Raw genomic sequence first — 13,658 nt, 5'->3', positions numbered from 1 at the left:
GCATGTGGCACAAAGGACTATGAATGCACATTTATGCAATTATTACAGTTATTGGTCATATGTGTGGTGTGATTCCACTTATCACCAATGGTGGTTGAGACATAGTGATGACATATTCTGTATGGAATAGTGTTGTGTATTTTGAATTGTGACCGCTAGTTACTTATACGACTAATATAGGGTCTTTTATAATTTTTTCATATGGAATTGTATTTTGAAACTTATGGGTGAAGGGTTTCCACTAGATTATGACTATGACTTTTACATGATAAGTGGATTTTATGTCACAGAGTGTCTGGTTTTTACATAGAGAGCTTATGTTTGGCCTATGTAAAATGGATGTTTTTTTCTGTTTTAGCCCTGATGAAGTAGTGGGGCATGACGCCCATTCAATGAAACAAATATTGGCAAAGAGAAAAGGACCAATACAAATTGGATTCTTGGTAATAATGGACTTTGACATTTGATGAATGATTATACTATTTAGTGGACGGTCTGCGTGTGTTTAACACCCTGTTATATGTTCCTGGGAGACCTGCTCAGGCAGAATTGGCATTGTAGGGTCGCTTTAGGAAATCTGCCACACTCCTCTGACAGCAGTGGCCTTGGGGCACAGAATTTCGAACACTCCTACCTAGCAGGGCAGCTACAATGGGCATTCCAGTTGGAAGGCACGATTATGACACTTGCTCCACCATGTCTGGACTGACTCCTGCAGCTGTTCTGCTTCTGGTGACATACACTTGCCCCCGTTCTCGCTTACTGCGGTTTGCAGTCCTTTGTTTTCACGGAGTCCTGAGCATAGCAGCTCGGACCACTCCCTACACACCTGCTGTTCCCCTCGTGGGTTTTCCAAAGCATAGGAGCACATTGTCAACTTCTAACGTAAGGGATTGCCACACAGTGGGAATCCTGACCATAGGCAACCTCTACCAAGATGCCACGTTTTTCTCCTTTGATGAGAGGATGAAGCAATTTGATGTTCGCAAGGGACAGCTCCTAATATACCAGACCATAACGCATGCATGAACACACAAGATATTAGCTAAATAGTATATTGGAAAAGCTGTTGTAGTTACACCTGTTACATATATAGAAAATTATTGTACTTATAACGGTATTTCAAATGCCTGTAATACTGCAATTGCCTTTTAGTTTTTACCCAAATCAGAAACAACCAGGGTTAAAGTTGTTAGGGAATTGTATGCTTGCGTATCAAAGTATAATTCTTTTAGAATAACTCTGTCCTCCCTTTTTAGGGTCGAGTGCGCAAAGTGCTCTGTCCCTGGTGTAATCTCTCCATGGGCTTTTAACCACGCCCATGTCACGCCATTCAGTTTGGTTGGTTTGTGGGCTTGCTTTTTAAAATTTGCTTGATTTCATTAGTGAAAGACATGCACACGTCATGCCTTTTCTGGTGTTTAACCCTTCTCAAGTGCACCGGCCAACTACTGAAAACATACAAGGCTCAATGTTTTCCATATAATTTCTGGACTACTTTTTCTTTTTATTTCGGATGCAGCGTGACCTCGCCAGGTGGTAATTGAGCACTTTGCATGACATCGACCCTGTTACATGGATAATTGTACTTTTGCCGGTTACATGGATAATTGCACTTTTGCCGAGTGAACTTCTGTTTCCTTTTGTGTGTCTGCTTTGCGCTCATGGCGGCTGTTGGCGCGCTTATGTGAAACTTTTTTACTTTTCAGTTTATGTGGCAAGAAAAGTCCGGTTAGGAGTTTAAAACGCTAATAGCTCTAACTCAAGCAAACACGAGACCCATTGCATTGCAAATGCTTGTTTTTCTCAGGAGTCCAAAATTCAACAAAGCAGCTGCTATGAAACTGGAAGAGCTGTCCAGTGCTGAATTTTCATAGGAGTTAAGAGCTAAGTCAAAATCTGAAGTGCACCGTTCACCACTGCAGTTCTGACACAGAATCAGCAAGTTGAGCTGGTTTAACCCTTTTGCTGCTACACCTTTCACCCAGCACTAAGCCTTTTTTTGCTATCTGGGTTAGTTTGCGCTTAGGCCTCCAGAACTGTTTGTCCTCATAAGCTATCCAAATTTGCATCCTTTTGTACCCAGGATTTGTGGATTCCCCTGGAGAGGACCAAGAAATTACACAAAATATAGCTAGATTTAGATTTTTTGGGGAGAAATGGGAAAAAAGGACCTGTTTTTTTCCCTGCAACTGGCATCAACAAAAGATTTGCAGGGCTAAAATCACCATCTTCCCAGCTTTCAGGAACAGGCAGACTTGATTCAGAAAACCAAGGGGCATATTTATGGAAAAGTGGTGCATCATTCATGGTGGGCCACTTTTCTAGTACCCCATTGCGTCCCCCTAATGACACCACGTGTGCACCGTAGTTACAATACCATGCACCATGGTGGTCGTGTCCACTTAAGCTTCATAATTTATGGAGTAATGTGGAGCTTTCCTGGATTTGCACCATAAATTATGGTGCTAACGCAACAAAGCACAGGAAGGCCCATTATTTTCAATGGAAGCATCATTTTAGGCAGGCATTAATGATGATGCTAAAATAGCTCAGTGACATCTAGTAAATTTCACTGTGTCATTTGTCTTGGCCTCCATACATGGGAACACCCCCTTGCATACTTTATGACTGGTCAGGCATAATGTGGCACAAGGGTTTACACAAAGTGGTGCAATGCTTGCATTGCGCAGTGTAGGAAAGTCCTCCTTTTTGCCCTGATCACCCCCACACCTTTTGGACAGGTACTGGTGGTTGCTGACTCTTGGCTGTGTCCTGGGTACTGCTTACCAGTCCCAGGGCCAGTGTTCTGTGTAAAGTGGGTATGCAAATTAAGCTAATTATAATTGGCTAAGTTAACCTACCTATAAGTCCCTAGTATATGTTAGGGCATGTAGGTTTAGGGACCACAGCATAGGTAGTGCACCCATAGGTACACTGCTGAGGTGCCCAGTGTCATTTTAAAGGCAGGCCTGCCTTGCTGGCTGCTTTTAAATTAAAGTTATATGCAAATTTGACTTTGGAATTAAAAGTAGTTCCAAAGTATTAAACTACCTTATCTTTACATATAAGTCACCCCTAAGGTGTGCCCTTTGTGCCCCTAGGGCTGGGTGCCATGTAGCTATAAGCAGGGACCTTATAAAAGTAGATTTATAAGCCCTGATGAGGTAAAAACAGCCAAATTCATGTTTCCCTCATTGTAGTGAATGGCCTTCATAGGCTAGAATGGAGAGACTTTATTTTAATTTTTAAAAGTCCCCTTAAGTAATGGATACCAAGAGTTTGGTATCAAATAAATTGTTATAATAAATCCCACAACTTCCAGTTGTTGGATTTAATATAACTTGATCAGGTAAAGAGTTGTAAACTTTACCTGAAAAGTTGCCAATTTCAGCCCTGCATTGTTTTTGCTGCTGTGCCCTGACAGGCTGCCTTGATGAGGTGTGAAGTGGCCTCGCTTCACACAAAGAGATGTGCCTGTGGGAGGGAATTTCCCCTCAGCAGATGGTGAGGCAGGAAGGGGGAGGGCGGCCAAACTGGTCTTCAAAGGCAGAGAAGGACATTTGGAGCAACCCAGCAACAACCCCACATCCTGCAACCCCAGTTAACTAGGTGCCCCCTTGATTAGATTAGGAGAGGGCAGGAGAGGGATGTGTTTATGATTTTTTTCCCGCACCAGTGGGTGGGCTCAGCCAGATGTAACCTTCAAAAATCAGATTCAGCCATGATGGATTTTTGAAGAATGTTGCCTCCTGGGATTGATTTTCATCACAGGGGGAAGGACCCTGCACCTGATTGGAGAATCAGGACCCCCCTGTTTTTCACCCAGGAGCAAGGATAAAACTGGCAGACCTGCACCCACACCTCAGATCCCCATCAGATTCCAACAAGGAAGAACCAAAGGAGAAGAAGGACTGCCATGCTGGACCCCTGGCCTGCACCTGGAACCTGCACTCTGAAGGACTGCACCAGCTGCACACTTGGGCTTCACCACAAGAAGGACTTTGCCTGGCTTCAACTGGTTCAAGGAGGGACTCTATGTTTTCTACAGATGAAAAATTGCTAGCCAGGGTCCCCTGCACCAACTCCTGAAGAAATCAAGCAGCTGGCCACTGCCCAGTGGCCAAAAAGGAGTTTGCGCCAGGTGCATTCTGGGAGTTGTAGTCCATACCCCCCAAGGATCATCTCAGAACTTCTGGACCATTGGGGTGAGCTGTGGACCCCAAAAAAAGAACCTTAAAAGAACATCTGGGAGAAGACCCAGAAGTTTGGAGAAGTTTGGAGAACTTTTGAAAAAAAAGCTCCATAGAGGGACCGACCCGCCGCGGCAACTCTAGCCGGCTTGCCTCAACCGCGACCCGGCCTGATTTGCAGGTTCGTCCCAGTAAAGAAGATCTCTGAAAAAGAGACTAAGTCCGAAGGTAAAAAGTTGACCGGGACCTTCCAGCCAGCGTATCCGAGGAGGGCTCCAAGGACGTCGGATAAAGATCCAGGTTTACCCCGGTCGTAGGATTTTCAACTAGAAAAAATGACTAAGTCTGAAGGTAAAAATCTCCACTGAGGGCTCCCGCGACGCGTATCTGGAGAAGAGTTCCAGGAGGTCGGGTTGGACTGACAGGTTCGTCCAGCTGAAGAAAATCTTCAGAAAAGAGACTAAGTCCGAAGGTAAACTTTTGACCGAGGCCTCCTGCGAGCTGTAGCCGAACAGGGCTCCATCGCGGTCACCTTAACCTTTGACTTTGCCCCGGTCGAGGTGCAACCAGATGACCCGATTGGCGCTTTTTGTTTCTAGGCGCTAAAAAACAATAATTCTTTAAAAATTAATATCTCCGGTTCCCCTTATCCGATTTTATTTGTTTTTGTGTCATTTTAAAAATAAAGATATAATCTATTTTTATTAATTGTTTATGGAATTTTAAACTGTTTCCTGTGTTTTATTTAATTACTATTTGGTGATATTTGAATGCTTTACACTCTGTCTCCCAAGTTAAGCCTTGTCACTCGTTGCCAAGCTTCCAAGCGTTGAGCTGGGTTTCATTTACTGAGACTTAACTGGACCTAAGTGGAGGTTAGTGGCCTATTGCTAAGTGTAGGTACCTACCTGCCCTTACCAATAACCCATTTTCCAACACACCACTTTGTAAATATGGTGCATGAGAAATGCCACCTTAACGCCACATTTGCATAAAAAATGATGCGAAGTAGGCGCGAGGTGGAGCTAGGGGCATCATAAATATGTCCCCAAATTTGTTACCACAGTTTCTGCATTTTACTTGGAGATAGCCCATTTTTCCTATTGTTTTGTGCTTTCAACCTCCTTCCAGTTTGTGGTGTAAATAAGTGTGAAACCCATGCTGGATCCTTGAAGGCTATACATCTCTGAAAACTAGACAACATTCTGAGTTCAGCAAGGAGTCATTGTGTAGATCCTTCAAGGTTTTCCCAAAGAAAATAAATGTTGAAATGAAAAGGTACTGAAAAATAGTAAGAAAAGAGGCCATTTGTGACAACATTTTCATTTGTAACTTCCCATCACAATGTCTGATTTACAAAAGCAACATACCATTACATTTGCTAGACCCATCAGCTTGGGAAGATATATAGGGTTTGTGGGTTTTCCAAGAACTCGAGGTACCCAGAGGCAATAACTGGGCTGCACCTAGCAATGTTTTTTCATTGTGTACAGAGTATACAGAAATTCATATGGTAAAATATAAAGAGTGAAAAATAGGTATCAAGGAAACCTATATATTTCTGAAATGGGCATAAGATATGGAGTTTAGAAGCAGTGGTTATTTGTACATCTTTGAATTTGTGGGTACCCATACTAGCATGTGAATTAGAGGGTACTTCTGAAAATCACTTCTTTTATGCACACTGTCTTACATTTAGAAGGGGCAAATGCCGAGAAATACAATTGGTAATAATACTTGTTCTACTATTCTGTGTTCCCTTAAGTCTCCTGATACAAATGGTACCTCAATTGTGTGGGTAAGCCTAGTGCCTGCGAGCAATAGGAAAGAGAGGTTTGTGATCTTGGACCCTAGCTCAGCTGGCACCTAGGGACACCTAGCAAAACTGTACATTTTTTAAAATGAGGCATCTAGGGGAATCCAGGATTGGGTGACTTGCATGGCTCTCACCAGGTTGTGTTACACAGAATCCCTTGCAAATCTCACTCTTTGACTAACAAACACATTCTCCTCACATTTCTGCGATTGATAAATCTGGAATCTGAGGGGATCCACAAGATTCCTTCCATCCATCATTTCCCCAAGTTCTGTCATAGAAATGGCACCTCACTTGTGGGGTTAGGCTTAACACCTGCAACAGAAAATGGGCCAAAAGGCAACCTGAACACATTACATTTTTCCACTTAAAAAGGACCCTTTTTTAATGTGCCTAGCTGTGGATGTTTTGGCCTAGCTCTGCCGGCACCTAGGGAAACCTAGCAAGTCTATACATTTCTGAAAACTAGATACCTAGGGGAATCCAGGATGAGATGACTTGCATGGCTCTCACAAGTTTGTGTTACTCAGAATCCCTTACGAACCTCAAACTGGGACTAAAAAAAATCAATTCTCCTCAAATTTCTGGGATAGAAAGTTCTAGAATCTGCAGGAATCTACAAAACTCCTTCTACTAAACATTTCCCCAAGTCTTCTGATTAAAATGGTGCATTACTTGTGTGAGTAGGTCAAGTGGCAATGGATACATCACATTTTTCCACTAAAAACGGATTCTTTTTTTGCAACGTGCCTTTCTATGTATGGTGGGCCCTTGCTCAGCCGGCATCTAGGGAAACCCAGCAAACCTGTACATTTTTTTAAACTAGACACCTAGGGTGGGGGTATCCAGGAAGTGGTGACTTGCCTGGCCCTCACCAGGTTATGTTACCCAGAATCCCGAGCAAACTTCAAATTTAGACTAAAAACATATTTTCCTCACATTTCTGTGATGGAAACTTCTGAAATCTGTGTGTATACACAAACATCTTTCCACTCAGCATTCCCCCAAGTCTTCTGATAAAAATTGTATCTCACTAGTGTGGCTGGTCCTAGTGTTTGTGACACAACAAATTGAACCAAGGTCAGTGAGGGTCCCTTTGTGAGGACACCCTTTGAGGGTAATTTGATAGGTTCCTGTTGTGGACAGTAGGTCCAACCACACCCACTGGGGCAGCATTTTTTTTTAGGACAAGTGGAGAAATTCTGGGTGGTAGGATTTTTTTGGATTGCTTCTGATTCTGGAAGAACATGACACAAAAAAGCAAGGAAAATGTGTGAATTTAGTGAAATTATGAGGTTTGTAGTGCACTGAGGTTAAGTAACTTGATGGGATCCATAAAAGGCACATCACCCTGTACCTCTCCTGAAAGCTGCAAGTCACAACGCACACACCGCTAGCCAATTGCTACCTCACACACACCGCCAGCCAAGAGCCAGTCCCCACACACTGTCAGCCGAGCACCAGTCCACTCACACCATCAGTCCACACCAGCATTCAAGCACCATCCAAGCACACCACCAGCCAAGTGCTAGTCCATGCATACCACCAGCCAGGCACCAGTCCACACACACCACCAGCCAGGAGCCAGTCCACACACACCTCCAGCCAAGCGCCAGTCCACATACCCTATCATCACATGTTTTTAACAACAACAAAACACAAACTAATTTGAAGGAAATGAAAAACCAACTATGATTACAAACACAACAGGCCTAACTAAATACAGCACACAATTGGCAACTGTGAAAGTGAACAAAAATAATGAAACAATACTGACCATTCAGTTTACTTTTACCCTCATGGGGCCCCATTCACAAAGGTATATTTAGACATGTGGTCTAAACTTAAATCAAACGTCTAAATTTAGGACAGTAGGAATTCACAAAGGGCATGTACGAGTAGTATCTTTAGGTCCGCACTCGATCAGAATCTCCACCACAAGTGGAGAACTAAAGAAACTACATGTAAATTTCCTTTGTGAATTACCAAAGTCGTAAACTTAGACATTTGGTCTAGGTTCAAACCAAACTTCTAAGTGTACCTTTATAAATCTGGCCCATGGTTGCTCCCACTAAAGTTGCATGTGGTACAATTTAATTTAAAACATGTGGGCACACATAGCCCAGGATTAGAAGAAAACTTGGGGCAGTATATACAACTCTCTTTCCACACACCTCTTTGGACGCAGACTCTATATCTCCTACAGGGAAAGTTTTTTTTGTTAGCGTGGGAGGATTGTTCAATCTAGCCACATCCTCCAAAACTCCATCTCTAGCAACACTTGCCTGCTCCACTACAACAAGGCAGCCTATCAAAGACTGCTGAAACTGAACAAAAGTCATCTTTGAATCTGAAGACCAATCCTTGAATACAACAAAGCATTGAAGGTTGCCAATGAAACAAATGGACAGCCAACTTCTTATACCAAATGTATGACTTACAAACAGCACTGTGAGGCTCCAACATCTCATCTACTCTATCTACATCACCCATGTGCATCTTGTAGTCCTAAATGCACATAGGTTTGCACACTTCAGCAACCTGACCCCAAAAAGGTGAAGTACTTTCATTATGAATGGCTTTCAGCATGTGGACATCCCCGTGTCTGAAAATGTTACAACTAGATGTTCATCACTACGCAAGGCACTGAACTGTCTCCTCTGAAGCTTTTTACATAGAAACTCTTTAGGGTAACTTTTACGGTTAGGGCAGACTGTGCCACAAATAGTAGAGTCCACTTTGAACAATTGCTTGAACAACTGAACACCAGTGTAGAAGTTATCTACGTATAAATGTGACCGTTGTAAACAAAAACCTCTACCATGTTCCCACCAAATTTTCTCACTCACTCCAAAAGTCGATGGAGAGCCAGGGGCATGAATAGAATAATTCCTACCAGTGTATACCCTGAAATTATAGACATATCCAGTACTGCTCTCAGACAGCATAAACATCTTAATTCCATAACGTTTCCTCTTGCTAGGAATGAACTGCCTAAAAACCAAACTGCCCTTGAACAGGACCAAAGACTCATTCACAGCTATTTCTTTCCCTGGAACATAGATCTCTGAAAAGCAATCTACAAAATGATCAAGAACAGGCTGAATCTTGAAGAAACAGTCACAACCAGGGTGATCCCATGGAAATGTTGAAGCATTGTCAACAAAATGCAGCATCTGAAGCAGGCTCACATACTGATCATAACTCACGGTTGCAGGAAATGTAGCAGTTGCCATCAAGGGACTAGTAGACCAATATGAAGACAGCCCATCAAAAAGCTAAACCCAAGAAATTCTTCAACTCATCCGATTTGTGGGAGTCTACTGGGTAGCTAAAGAGTTGGGCTTAAGGCGGGCACTGTTGTCCTGCAAATACTGTTCAGCATACAAACTGATTTGGTCAACAATCTCATCCGAAAAGACATCAGTGTGAGAAAGTAGCCTCTTTCTAGCATGGAGCTATAGCTCTTAATGAACCTCCTGTAATACCCAATGAGACCAAGAAAGGCTCTGACCTGGGTCTGAGTAGTAGTGGGAGCCCAGTCTAAAATAGTCTGTATCTTCCCCTTCAATCTTTTCTCCACCTTCCAACTTTCACCTGCCCTATCTGATATTTTGAAGCCTTGATAGTGAGGCCTGCCTTTTTCAGGGCCTCAAAAACTTTCCACAGGTGGACCAGGTGGTCATCTAAGGTGGAGCTAAATACAGCAATATCATCTACGTATGCTGCACTGAAAGCTTCCAGACCTTGGAGGACTGTGTTCACCAGCCTCTGGAAATTGGCAGGTGCATTTTTCAAACAAAGGGGCATAACTGTAAACTACTAATGCCCTCCAATAGTTGAAAATGCAGTCTTAGGCATAGCATTCCCTAATAACTCGATCTGCCAATACCCTGCAGTCAAATCAAAGGTGCTTTGATATTTGGCAGAGGCTAGTGTATCTATGAGCTCATCTGCCCTGAATGTAGGGTAAGCATCTGTTTTAGTTACAGTACTGAGCCCTCTATAGTCCACACAAAACCGCATTTCTCTTTTTCCTTCTTTGCTATGAGGTTAAGGGACAAACACCACTGGGCTGCCCCAGGGGCTATCTGAGTGCTCAATAACACATAGGTCCAATATTTCCTGCAACTCTGACTTAATACAGTCTCTGACATGGTCAGGCTGCCTATAAAACTTACTTTTGACAGGTAAACTGTCTCCAGTATCAATGGCATGTTCACATCAAGTAGTGGTACCAGGTGTGAGTGAAAAATGGCCTAGTAAGTTCTTACATTCCTCCCTCTGCTCTGCTGTGAGGCAGTCTGCAAGCACAACTCCTTCCACTAAGCCATCAGCTTCAGTGTTGGAGAAGAGGTCAGGGAGAGGGTCACTCTCTTCCTCCTGCCCCTCATCCTTGGCAATGAGTAGGGTTAAATCTGCCCTATCATAGTAGGGTTTAAGAGGTTGACATGAAGTACCCTAAGGGGTCTTCTGGAAGTGCCAAGGTCTACCAAATAGTTGACCTCACCCTTTTTCTACACAATAGGATGGGGTCTACTCTATTTGTCCTGGAGTGCTCTTGGTGCCACAGGCTCCGAAACCCACACCTTCTGTCCTGGGTGGTACTCAGTCAGGACAGCCTTCTGGTCATGCCATTGCTTTTGAAGCTCTTGGCTGGCTTGAAGGTTCTTAGTGGCCTTTTTCATGTACTCAGCCATTCTTGATCTTAGGCCAAGTACATAGTCCACAATGTCTTGTTTAGGGGGCTTCAATGGTTGCTCCCACCCCTTTTCCACAAGAGCAAAGGGACCTGTAACAGGGTGACCAAAGAGGAGTTCAAAGGGGCTGTAGCCCACTCCTTTCTGGGGTACCTCCCTGTAGGCAGAAAGAAAGCATGGCAGGAGGACATCCCATCTCCTTCTGAGTTTTTCAGAGAGTCCCATGATCATGCCTTTGAGACTTTTGTTAAATCTCTCAACACGTCCATTTGTTTGTGGATGATAGGGTGTGGTGAATTTGTAGGTTACACCACACTCCTTCCACATAGTTTTTAAGTATGCAGACATGAAGTTACTACCCTTGTATGATACTACCTCTTTAGGAAATCCCACCATGGAAAATAATCCCAGGAGGGCCTTTGCCACTGCAGGTGCTGTAGTGGTCCTTAAGGTGATGGCTTCTGGATGTGGCATGGTCCACTACCACCAAGATGAAACTATTACCAGAAGCAGTTGGAGGGTCAAGGAGGCCAACAATGTCAACCCCTACCCCTTCAAATGGCACCCCAACCACTGGCAGTTGGATTAAGGGAGCCTTTGGGGTGCCACCAGTCTTGCCACTGGCTTGGCAAGTCACACAAGAGCAACAAAACTTGTTTGTGTCCTCTGACATATAAGGCCAGTGAAAGTGTGGGACAAGTCTGTCCCAGGTTTTGCTTTGCCGCAGATGTACAGCCAAGGGAATATCATGTGCCAGAGTTAGGAGGAATTCTCTATACTGCAAGCACCAGGTTTAGGGTCCCTTGCCTCAAAATAAAGGAAATTGTTCTCCCAGTAAACTCCGTGTGATATCCCCATTTTGCTGTTTGACAGCTTGCTGTCTTAGACCCTCTAGTGTGGGACAGGTCTGTTGTGCCACACTCAGTCCCTCCCAGGCAGGCCTCCCTACATCCAAGAGCTCAGCTGTGTCAGCTTGAAGTTCCTCTGGTGTAAGTTCTGCACAAGGAGTTGACTCCTCCTCATCAAAAGGGGAATCTTCTGGAAAGGGAGGGGTAGTGGACAAGGGTTTACTCTTTCAACCCCTGGTTTTTGGGAGCACTTGGTCCATTGTTCCAGGATCCAAGTTTTCCTTTCCTCTTTGCTTCTTGGCCTGAGCCCTGGTAAGAGCAAGGATATGCCCTGGAATGCCCAGCGTGGCTGCATGGGCCTCCAACTCCATTTCAACTCAAACTGAAGTTTCTAAATCATTGCCCAATAGACACTCTATAGGTAAGTCTGTGGATACCACAACCTTTTTTGGACCAGTATCCCCCCCCCAGATGAGATTCACAACAGCCATGCGGTGGCTAACAGTGTTGTTATGGGCGTCAGTAACTTGCTACTGATGACCAAGTAGGTGTTTCTCAGGGGCAACCAGTTTCTCCATCACCATAGTGACACTGGTACCTGTGCCCCAGTAGGCCTCAACCTGAACACCATTTATTAGGGGTAGTTGCTTGTACTTATCCATATTAAGGGGACAAGCAACTAAGGTGGCAAGGTCAATGCCACCATCAGAGACTAAAACAGCCTCAGTGGTCTCCCTAACTAGACCAACCCCCACCACATTACCAAAAGTGAGCCCAGCTGTTTGGCTATTTATAGAGTTTTTCCCACCACCACTGCTATGACTAGGGGCACTAGTGGAAACAGTGGGGGTTGTGGTGGTGGGAGGCTTGAGGTTTTCTTGGAACATGTGGAGTCACTTGCCCAATGGCCTTTGTTCTTACACAAATAACACCAAGGCTTTTTCTGTTGATTAGAAGAGGATTTGGACCCACCACCACAGAGGATTTCTGTGGGCCTGATGAAGACTCTGATGACTTTTTATCTTTGTCCCCACCCTTGTCATGTGACTTACCATCCTTCTTCTTGCTGTCCTTGTCACCCCCTGTATGAGCTTTTCTGCTCACACTTGTTCTGACCCATTTGTCAGCCTTCTTTCCCAATTCTTAGGGAGAGGTCAGATCTGAGTTCACAAGATATTGGTGCAACAAATCAGACACACAATTGTTAAGAATATTCTCTCTCAAAATCATATTGTATAAGCTTTCATAGTCAGACACCTTGCTGCCATGCAACCAACCTTCCAAGGCCTTCACTGAACAGTCTACAAAATCTATCCAATCCTGTGAAGACTCTTTTCTGGTTTGATTCTATAGTGTTCAGTGATTAAGCCAAATCCATCCAAGAGTGCAGTTTTCAGAACATTGCAGTTGTCTGAGTTATCTTCTCTAACAGTAAGGAGTCTATCTCTCCCTATACCAGAGAAAGACAATCACTGGATAGCAGCCCACTGTACCTGAGGGACCCTCTGAGCTTTACAGACACTCTCAAGTGCAGCAAACCACTTGTAAATGTCATCCCCCTCATTGTAAGGGGGACAATCTTGTGCAGGTTTGTAGAATCAAATGTGTTTTCTCTAACACTGGAACTTGTGAAACTACTGCTGTTGCCACCACCATGGAGAACTAACCCCAACCCCTGTCTTTCCCTTTCCACAGCTAGGGATTCTCTATCTAAGGCCAACTGTTGCTGCTGCAGCCTCAGTCTGGCCTCCTCCAACCTCAGCTTTCTGAGTTCCCTATCTAGGGATTGATCCTCAGGGTTTGTTGTGTGGGATATTTCTGATACAGAAGTGACATGGGAATGAGCAGAGGCTGACCTTTCCCTAACTTGAGTTACTCTAGTGACATGGCCTCTAGGTGAAGGGTGCCCTAACTGTGTGTGACCCCTTCCCTCTACCAGCTACACTGAGAGGTTTGTTAAGGGAAAGATCTGGGGAAGGGCCCTCCCTGGATCTTCTGGATCCTCTCCTGCACCTGCCTGGGTGGAATATCCCTCTACCTCCCCTTCTGATTGTACCTGACTAGTCAGATGCCCCTGGTCATCTTGCAAAATTAGATTCAA

The sequence above is a fragment of the Pleurodeles waltl genome, chromosome 8 (genome assembly GCF_031143425.1).
Source record: "Pleurodeles waltl isolate 20211129_DDA chromosome 8, aPleWal1.hap1.20221129, whole genome shotgun sequence".
In the NCBI taxonomy this organism is placed as follows: Eukaryota; Metazoa; Chordata; class Amphibia; order Caudata; family Salamandridae; genus Pleurodeles; species Pleurodeles waltl.
This window is presented reverse-complemented; position numbering follows the sequence as displayed.